Here is a 10,688-nt window from a genome sequence, read left to right as displayed (position 1 = left end):
AATTTTCCTCTCTATGAAGACAGCTGAGTCTGTGTGGAATGTGAATCTGCATTGGATTCTCAGGGCCAGTCTCCGAACCCAATCTACTCCCTGCTCTGACACCAAACTGGCAGGACAGATGCAGTTAAGCTGGAACAAGATCCCTGGTGCACCCAGAACAGAGCTGGGCACAGCTGTCAGCTTAGTACAACGCTGCTATGAAGTTCAGGCACTTGAGGACCAGCCAGGCTGTCAGCAGGCTGCTGCCACACATTTCTCTCTGCAGACTGCCTATGGACACATGGCTGGGGAATGCTGGACAGTCCGGCTGTCTCTAATAAGGTTAGTAAGCAACAGTGCTAGAAATACCCAGAGCAGCCATCTGTGGTGAGATACTCTGTCTCTGTGTGTTCACAGTAGCTGTATGGCTTTAATGTACTTGTGTTCATGGGCTGTTGTTAATTTTCGTTAATTTCATACCCGTCAACGGAGAAAGGAAAGTCTCTGATTCAGAGCAAAACCCAGTCTAGGACTGTGAGTCTCATTAATTTGACAGTGACTAGACATCTCCCACAGTCAGGAGCCTCTGAGAAGAGATCTTACAGTTCTTCTGCAGTGAGAGCAGCAGGCACAGAGGACATGGCTTGACACTATGGGTAAGATGAAAGAAGGGCTACCTGTTCCCCACAGCAGCAGTCCTGCTGCCAGCTGTTGTCCTCATATGCTCCCACCCTGTCCTTTGTGCCCCTGCTGGCTCTTGATTGCCCCAGGGGTGAGTCTGCTCAGGGGCTAAACCAGTAAATCCTTTTCTTTTAATTCAGTGCTTTGGACTAACTCTCAGCCAGGTCCAGATGAGAAGCAGCATGAGCAGGACCTGGGACAGCCCCAGCCCTGTTTTGGCAGATGCCAATTGCCACACCAGTTTCACTGAATATAAGACACAGAGAAAAGCTCTGCTCTGGCTTTGGACCAAATCTGACTTCAAACCCATGGGTGGCTGATGCAAAGACACGGCATGAATTCACTTTTTGGTTTCAAAGGAGTAGAACTGTCTGCAGTAAATTAGTTGGGTTTGTCTTATGACTCTTCCTGACGATGCCATCTCTCTTGCAAATAATTTTGCTGTTAGTTGTCTATGGTTTCAATTCATACAGCTTCTAACATATTTTTCTGTTAATCAGTTTAATTGCAAGGGGCCCATTGCTGTGCTGTCTGACTAGAGAGTGCCAATTTAAGTGTTGACAACCCTGAAAGTGCAGTGCCCTTACTCCCAGGCCCAATTCCCTCTCCCTCAGGTAAGCATGCTGTGTCAAAACAGATAAGTGGGTAAATACTAAAAATTTAGCAATTTAGCACATGTACAAAGCCACCAACTAGCAAGAATCCTCATAGCAAAAAGATGAAACATTTTGAGTTACTGAACAAAATGTCTGTGCTGTGGTACTGAAATACATGTATTTAATGTGCAGTTACTGAGGTTTAGTGGCAAACCAGAATGAAAGCTATTTAAACAAATCCTTGCTTCATGTAACTTTGCTGTTGTACAAGTCATTGCTCTGCATATCACGAAAGACAATATTATCCAGCTTTTGTTCAATACCAATTACTTTTCTGCTTCAAATAATAAGAAGCATTTTTCAAAAAAATGGGTTTTGCTCAGACGTTAGGGAAAATAAAGTTAGCAGTCATCAGAACTCTGTCTTGGGAAATTTGCTGTGAGGCAAGCACAAGTATAACAAAAGTAATTATAAGTGAATGTTGATAATTTATTTACTGGGATAGTGGCATTGTTAGAGATGTCAAAATCCCGTTTTATCTGTATCCGCATGAATAAGTTTCCTAGCTCCCAGCACTGAGACTCCAAGCTCTACTGAGGCTGTAAGAAGCACAAGGACTTTTCCACAGCATCAGGGAAGAGGACTTACATTGGATTTTGGAGATGAGCAGTCCCATTAGAGGAGTTCAGCCAGAAGGTCCATGTCAGACTGGGCTCCTGTGTGAACACTGATCCATTGCCTGGGGTGCATCATGTAGGGGTGGCCAATGGAGTGTTTAGCTCATTAAGTGATTTTTAGAAAATAACTGTTGTAGAGGGCGCAAGGCAGGGTGCACAGGTCTGATGTTCAATCTACCTTCCACTGTCAGGTTTAATGGGGAAGGTGGAAAGTGGGAGAAATACTTCAAAAAGCCTCTGGCTCTCTCACAAGCCTTGAGCCTGCAGGGAACAGCCTGCAGCAAGAAGCCTCTGACCATACACCAGGTGATACTTCAGTTTGAGGAGATGCGAGTGCACAGTGTGACATCTCAGCAGCTGGTGGGGCCCACATGCTGCGTGATGTGGAGGGGAGAGGGCAATGCAATCTCCATTCTTGGGCTGTTGCATCTGGCCAAACTATACCATTGCAGCTATCACTGAGTCTGCTCTAAATCCCAGGGAAGGAGAAGGACAGGTTCCTCCCTGAGGGTGTCCTCATGGAGCTCACTATGGAGCTCCTGCCACTGCAGAACTCTTTTTCTAGCAGGGAGTTGCATCCCAAAGCAACAAAGTATATATGCGCTTAGCAAACCCAAGCTCAGCTCCTTTCACAAACCAAAATAAATTGTTTCCATGCCTGCCCGGATTCTAAATTAGTAGAACAAACAGTCATTTAAAATGAATGATTTGAAGTCAGAGGAATACAAATCAGAAACTGCGTTTTTTCTCTTTGGAAGAATAGCATTATAACAAAAAACATTACCTAGATTTTTATTCTTCTATAGACTGGGTAAAAGATCATTTTGAGTGGTCAATAGACAATATAAGCCGTTCTGGTTCCACATCTAACATATCTAGACATTAACAGATCATTCTCTTTGGTGCTCTGGCACATACCAAGGGTTGCCAGCTCCAGGGATGACATTTTTATTTGGCTTGTGGGGACCTGCACCTAGAAAAATTTTACCCCGGAATTCACCAGTATGGGCTGTTTCTGCAGAGCTCTTTTGTGCTCTGCAGGAACCCTAGCAGCTCTGAAAAAAAGACAGCATTCAGGTATTACCAGAGGGGAATGGTGGTGCAGGAGTAAGGGAGGAAGGAGTGCCTGTAGGGTCATGTCTTCAAGGGGACATAAAAGAGAGAGATTAGGCAACATTAGCTGAGACTTCACACTGAGCTTTTCAGAGTCCTTTTTACAGCTCTGTCCCAACTGCTCCTAACTCTTGAGCTGTGTCTCCATTTTTCTGTCATCCTTCCCCACCATGCTTTCCTTCACCTGGGCCAAGAAATCATTTTTGCATGGAAGAAGGTTAGTAGGTGATCCTGGTTCATAGGTCTTAAGAGGAAGTGTTAATCTAGGCAGGATGGATGTTTGGAACAAGTTATAAGAGGTTACCCTCGGGCAAGTGAAGATGTGTGATGAACACATTACCCTGAAGGGAGCTCATAATTTGATACAGACCTTTGAAAGCATCACTACCAGATTCCAGTTGTGCATATTAAAACTCTGAATGCTTCAGGTCTGATTCAGGCTGCTGCAAAGTCAACAGGAGTCTCTCACTGCCTCCAGTGGGCTTTTAATGTGATCCTTATTGAATAAATAATCAAGAAGTAAACCTGTATAGAATCTGATTACATGGCCTCCAGCCCCTGGATGAACTCTCTGCTGCATCATGGAAATACAACATTGGCATGTGAAATTCCATGTGAACTAAGGGCAGAATTTCCATTGCCCAGCTGGGTACCTCTGGTCAGGCTAATCTGTGGCTTCTGGTCTGAAGTCACCAGCTTCTGTTACACAAGAGGTAAGGCTCTCTGATTTACAACTGTCCTTTCTGCCTTTAATAATCTGTGATGAGATCTTCTATAAATGGACTCTAAGCAGCTGCAAGTGCCTGCACCAGCTGGCAAATCTGCCCCACAAACACTCACCCTTTCCACAAGTCACTATGGCTCCAAGGCTGCCAAGATGGTGCTCTGACATGATCCAAAGGATCTCTTTTATTTTAGTAGCCCAGCTGTTTGTTATTCTGTCCAGGAGCAGTAAAACTATCAATTGTGCAGAAGGAGAACATTTTAAAGCACACTAAACAGCAAATAATCCTGCGCTCAGGACATTAAAATATCACAAACCGCAAATTTCTCAGTGTTATTACTTTGTAGCTGGCATGTGCATGCTTTAGCACCCCAGCCTATAGACTGAGGAGGTGATGTGCTCATACTAAGCCTAAGTGAAAAGGGGATGCCCAGATAGCCTTGCACAGTCTGCTTCCAGGCAGGAGTCGCTTTTGAAGACTCTTTCTCTCCAATATATTGACTTGCCACATTTGAATAGATGTCTTCTTCATCATGATGAGGCTGGATGTCTCAGTGGAGCCTTGGCCAGCATGTCTGACACAGACCACCTGGTGATGGAGAGGGTGTCTGCAGCCAATCCTTCACGCATTTTTTGACCCATTTACTTTTTTGGAACTTGGAATAATTGCCTTAATTGCTTGCTTGCACAAGATCTTTGTCAACTACTCAAAAGCAGTTTTTAAGATGCTGACAAAGTCAAGATCTTGACTGCACAATGCTCTGTTGTCATCAGAGTTCCTACAGGGTCAGATCCATTCAGACCCCACGTGTACTGGTACAGGGGGTATCACTGCGTAGGTAAGAGGGAAACAGGGCTACAGGCATAGATAAACAGACAGACAGACAGATAGACACACTCTCCCTCCAAAAAGAAGAAGTGACAGTTTGTTTTTCTCAGTCCTTCAATCAGCAGAAAAATGTTGGTTGCACTGTTAGATAAATCCTACAGATGTGGAAAAGAGGAACTTCCTGAAGTTAAGATAGAGGATGAGTAGTGTCATCTGGCATTAACTGTGAGATTTTGGAGATAAAGGAGGACAAATTCCTGCACTGAACTGTGGAAAGATACTGTATATGGCTTTGGGGGACACAGGAAAGCTGGAACATAGTAAATATAAGGTCTGGATTTTAACACCAAGAGTTTTCATCCTATTTCCTGTGATCCCCTGACACTGTGCAACCATTTTCTAGCCCTGAAAATGATGGTCAAGGTTTGATAAAAGGTATAACTCATCAGTATGTGTAGAAGTCTCTGCAAAATCCAGATGGGAAAATGACCTTGGTTCCTGCAGTTAAAGAGAAAATGAGGCTTGGGCCAGATCAAATCCCTGGGTTGCACATTGATTTCACTGGAGTTGCCCTGAGGGTGAGTTTGATTCTTATCTCCTTAAAATTTCCAAAACAAAGCAAACTCCAAGTGGGCGGCAGTACAGACCTGATGGGGCTTTTTTGTTTGTGTTTTTTTTTGCCAGTTGTTTCAGTACAAACTAACATGACATAAAATTTATTCCTACAAATCTGTAAGACCAGGCAACTATTTTACAAAGAAAAGATAAAGCCTTCACCTGGAACCAGCTCATGCTGCCTTTGGAAAGATTTCATTTTAGTGATGAACGTGTCTTTCTGTTTAAAGTACCCCCAACTTTGACTCTCAGGAAAGCATCCATTCTGTCTCTCTCTGAAGCCACCACCTGCTGATGTGTTTGCAGTAGCTTCTCTCAAGGAACATATTTCTGAACAGAAAAATGGTTTTACTAAATTAATAATAGATGGACTCAAACTGCAACAGTCGAAATTAAATTTCTATATGGATGTGAACTCCAAGTTATGGGCATGTCTAGAGCTAGGTTATCGTGCTCCTTAGACATCAGATATTGCCAACACTTTTTTTGTTTGTTTGTTTTAACTGCTACCACTTTAAAAAAGACTTCAATACCACAGAAGGAATAAAATTCTATAATAGTCAAGTGTTTGTATTTGGAGATTCAAGAAAACAGAGGTGAGCATAGAATTTAGAAGTTTGTTTTGTTCTTATAGGGAAAAATGCGTAAGTGGAATCCAAAGATGGTGATTTGAACTAGGACCTTTTTCATGGCAAATTTAGGTCTCTGAATCCCCATAGGGAGCTTTTCCTGGGAAGCTCTGGTTCCACACACTGATTGCACAATTTGAATTCAGATTCAGGTCCGACATGGCAGCCCATCGACCTTGCTGAGAGAATCACATGAATTTGCTCTGAAAGACAGGCCTCACAGTGCACTAAATTTGACCTTGTGAGAGTTCATTAGATACTCATGTGAAAACTCCCCGTGTTAAGTCCAGAGGAACTGAGCTGGGAGTCACCACAGTATCCCATCTCTTTGTGAGATAATGTTTTCTGCTTCCACAGCAGAAGTCAGTGTTTTCCCCATTAGTTCTGTTTGCTGTGCTGTCTAATGGCAGAAAGCACAAAAAATAGTAAAAATTAGAAATTAAGATAATGGAAAGTTAAACACACCTCCTTTTGATCTTCAAATTAAGTTGATGTCAAGCAAAGGTTTTTCTCTATGCACTGGCTTGGCTCTTTGTCTAATGGTGAATTGAGTGAAAGTATTTCTCTTGCCAGCTTGTGCAGTAAGTTGGAAAATAAAATTAATAAGTGGTAGTGTCAGAGTCACAGCATGTAAGCGACCCCTCCGAGGCACAGTCAAATCAGAAGCTCTTTGCCTTTGCAGGGTCCTGCTATCATCTGACCAGACCATTTCATAAGCTTTGTGATCCTCATAACACCCCTACTCAGAGCTGCTCCTTGGCAGGTGGAGAATTCTAGCACCAGGAGCACAGGCTGGGAACAGCATAGCAGGAGAGCTGACATCTCAGATTTTGGGGTTCTTGCTATGGGATCTGAACAAATCAGGGTCTTTGGAAGCAAAATTTCCCAGGATATTGAACCTTCTTTTCCTGTCTTTCTTGGCATGTCTGGAAAAGGCGTGTGGTATCCTGGTGAGGGCTCTGTGAGGAGCTCCTCTGGGTTGGACCATCAGCTGAAAGCCTGAGCAGGGCACTTAGTTTGGAGTCCCACCATTGCCTGAGCAGGAACTGCTCTGCCCTGTTTGGAGCAGGATGCCCCAAGGACTCAGTGAGGATGATCTCCCAGGGAAACTCAGACATTTGGGAAAGGAAAGCATTGCTGTATGTAGGAGACAAGCCAGGAGTTGGATATAGAAACTTAAATGTCACCGAAGTCCTAGCTTAGGGACTGGCACTAAGATGGAGCTGCTGGTTGCTTTTCTCCCTGCAATTTTTCTTAGAGCTCAATGAATTAAAATTCACTGAATCCGTAATTTCTGAAAGTCATTAAGTCTGACATAATCTGTCCTTCACAATGTCATTTAGTTGGACTGACCAACATGTTCCTCCTCCCAGTGCTGCCCCTTTATTTTTGTATCAAGCTACAAGAAAGAAGGGGAGAAAGAAAGAACCAGCTACCTAAGATGCAGATTGCACATAAGGGTAGCACAGCAGAAACATACTACTTTCTTCTACCATCTCTGCTCAGTATTTAAACTGAGTTATTTAGTTCCCATGGGGAAAATTGTACTAGAGTAAAGAAAGGCACAGCATGCAGCTATTATTGGGGCAGTGATTGTAATGAGCATGGAAAATGGAACAATATACAGCCCATTCTTAATAGACTCTTGGGAGGGTTATCCTCTGCTACTCCTCAGATCCCATACCCAGACTTTTTTTGAAATAATTGGTAATGCCTTTTTTTTTTTTTTTGAGACAGCCCAGATCCATTTGTATTGCTCAGTAAACATTAATGGCATTTTCCAAAGATGAAATTCCCATGCCTGCACCAGAGTCTTTTGAATGAAAAAAACTGCCTTCTTTCTTTTCAAACAATTGTTTGACCAGAGATCTTGTCCTTTCCAGAAGGCCATGAATGGTCAAATCTTTCTGCACTGATCCTCCAGTTGCCTCAGCTGGGAATGCTCTGGAGTTTGTGTGAGCTCCTTGGGTCCATCACCACAATTCCTAGTGCATGCACTGGTGAGATGAACCCTGGAGCCACACTAACCTAGAGCTCCTTTGCCATAGAGAAGGTGCCTGAAGTCCAAGAGGGAGGCAGGCTGGGAAGATGTCCAACTTTCTGTGCATGCAGCAGTTCATTATGCAAGTATCATGAAAAGAAATCCTCTGTCCTGAAGGGTAGTTACTTGGCTTTAACTTTGTGGCCACGAATGTTTAAGAAGTTTTGAGATGCTTAAACATGATACTAAAGATTTATCAGCCTGGCTAAGGGATTATTTTAGAGTTTTGTTGGGGGATGGGGGTTTTGTTGTTGTTTTTGGGTTTTTCTTTTTTTGTTGTTGTTGTTTTGGTTTTGGTTTTTTGTGTGTACATTTTTTGGTTTAGTTGTGGTTTTTTTTTTTTTAATCCTTAATCAAGGTGTCCAACAAGAACCCTGGGAAATTGATTGATGCCATGATTGTTGCTCAGCAGCTGAAACATAGCAGTTAAGCTTTACTCCATGCTGGTGACGAGGATGTAAGCCTTGATGCCTTCTACTCCATGGAAACAGCCTTCCATCGCCCTGAAGGCTGAAGGATTGGTGGGGGAGAGGGAAGATGGGAATGCCATGGAAACATCTCTGCTTCACTGAGGAAGTGCAGTGATGTTTCTTTTGATTTTACTCCTAGGTCTGTGCAGTGGGTCATCCCACAGCAGCAACTTTGTTTCAGTTTTGGGAGAGAAATCTGTCCCTGCAGGCACTAACTTGTGTCTTTTCTTGTTTTTAATTCCCTTGATGCAGTGACAAACAAACTGATCTTTGCCATCTAGGACCAGGGCTAAGTTATGGCCCAGTTAATAGAGTTCTAGTGCTGGACATGTTTTGGGGCCAACATCTCACACATGTTAAAACTAATGTATTTTAGTGCATGCCATTAGCAAAGGTTGGGTTTATGTGCTGTAACTAGTGACAATTCTATGCTTTCTTTTTTTAGGAAGTGTAGTCCTCAAAAAGTTTTTTCATGCCTAGCATGCATCTATGCTGCAGTTTTGCTGGCGTGGAACCAGGAAAGATGGCACACTTTCTTTCCTGCTGGCTCTGCTCAGCCTTGGGTGCTTACACCATCACTTCTTCAGCATTGCTCAGAGTGTGGAAATGATGCCTTTCTAGGGCCAAAACTCTTCTGGTGCACAATCAGTGCAGTTTAAGATATAAAGGTGTAAAGTGAGGCCCATGACAGTTTGAGGGATTGTGTGGGCCTTTATCAACCAGAACCTATCTGAGTGCAAACACAAAAATGTTGTTGACAGACAACTTTCATAAATTGCTTTGTTGAGTGTCAGCTTTGCTTTATAGCACATTGTCACATGCCAGTGCTGACACTCATGGCAGAAATTGCTGGTGCAGTATGGCACACTTGTTCTACTGGTAGCTTTTCCTGCTTTTTTTTCCTAGGAAAATCCGCATGGTCCAAGCAGAAGCCATGTTAACAGGTTTTGCCCTTGATGCATAGGAGAGAGGAGCTGTGTTGCACGGCAGGTACTGCCAGAACCATGTCAACATCACAATTAAAAACAGGGTGAATCAAAGTGAATGCTTTAAATGTACCCATATTTCTGTGAAGTATTTTCTGCTGGTCTCCTAACATCCAGGTTCTTCTATAGCAGCATCTGTTACTCAGAGGGCAAAGGCTTGCTGCAGACTGACCAGAGTTATCAGTAACCATGGGCCAGGTGAGATGAAAACATCTTTCTTTTTTATCATTTACTTTTCTTGGCTGTTTCCTGTGCTAGATATTTGCCCAATGCCATGCCAACTCAGCTAGGAAGGGAATTTGTCATCTGCAGCCAGACAAGGGTTGTAGTCACTATACTGCTAAACCGAGTCACAAAGCTCCCTAAATGGTTGTGGCATGTGCGGCTAAAGAAAGAAACAAAAGAAACGTCACTCAGCTACACTTTAACACTGAGCAAGAACAGAAAGAAGCAATGAAGAGGCTGTAGGAACTTCAAAAGGCAAAAAAGTCTCTGTGGATTCCCCTTTTCCCTGAAGATTGGGAAGAGGCAGATGGGTAATCAACAAAATCCACATCACCTCAAGATATGGCCTGAAGAGTAAGCTTGCAAGGTACTTGTGTAAAAAAAAAAATGCATAAAGCCCTATATGATACCTGCAATCTGTGGATCTTCCCAGACTATCCCAGGCATATGGAGGGCATTGGGGCACCTGAAGCCAAGCAGCTCCTGGTCAGCAGCTGGTGCTTGTGGACACCAGGGAGCTGGGCTGTGCAGCCTCACTGGTTTTTGGGCTATCATGATGTCAGGCATCCCTGCATTACACCACAAGATGACTTTTGCAGCTTCCTTGAGGTCAAGAAAAGCACAGTTATGTGGGAGGGTTCCTAAGGTATGTGGGAGAATTTTTATCATGGTTTATGCCATCATATGTGGCTCACAGTTTGCCTGGGCTAAGCAAGCAGCATGGAAAGCCAGCACTTACCCTCAACACATGGCAGAAGACCTGCTCCAAGGCAGTGCAGATGCTGGGTGAGAGCAGGAGCAATTGCTTCTCATTTTGGGCAATCTCAGTGAGTGTCACATGGGAGTGATTAGCTCAAACACCCTGGACCAAAGGAGTAGATTATTTTGACATTTAGGCCTGAATACGGCATTTACAGGGACTCCTGTAATGATCTGGACAAAGACTCTTAACAAGACAAAACCCAGCATGGAGAGTGGTGAGTCGCACAATGGAAAAATCAGCACACGGTAGGACTGGATCTGCTCTTGTCCGCAGCTTCCTGGGGCTCAGGCAAAGCATATCCTGCACACAAGGTTACAGCAATTTTTAGGCTTATGCTGGAGCTGCTCTTGATGACATCAG

This window comes from Neopelma chrysocephalum, unplaced genomic scaffold, assembly GCF_003984885.1.
Source record: "Neopelma chrysocephalum unplaced genomic scaffold, ASM398488v2 Primary Assembly neopelma1_69, whole genome shotgun sequence".
Lineage (NCBI taxonomy): Eukaryota > Metazoa > Chordata > Aves > Passeriformes > Pipridae > Neopelma > Neopelma chrysocephalum.
Note: the sequence above shows the minus strand (reverse complement) of the source record.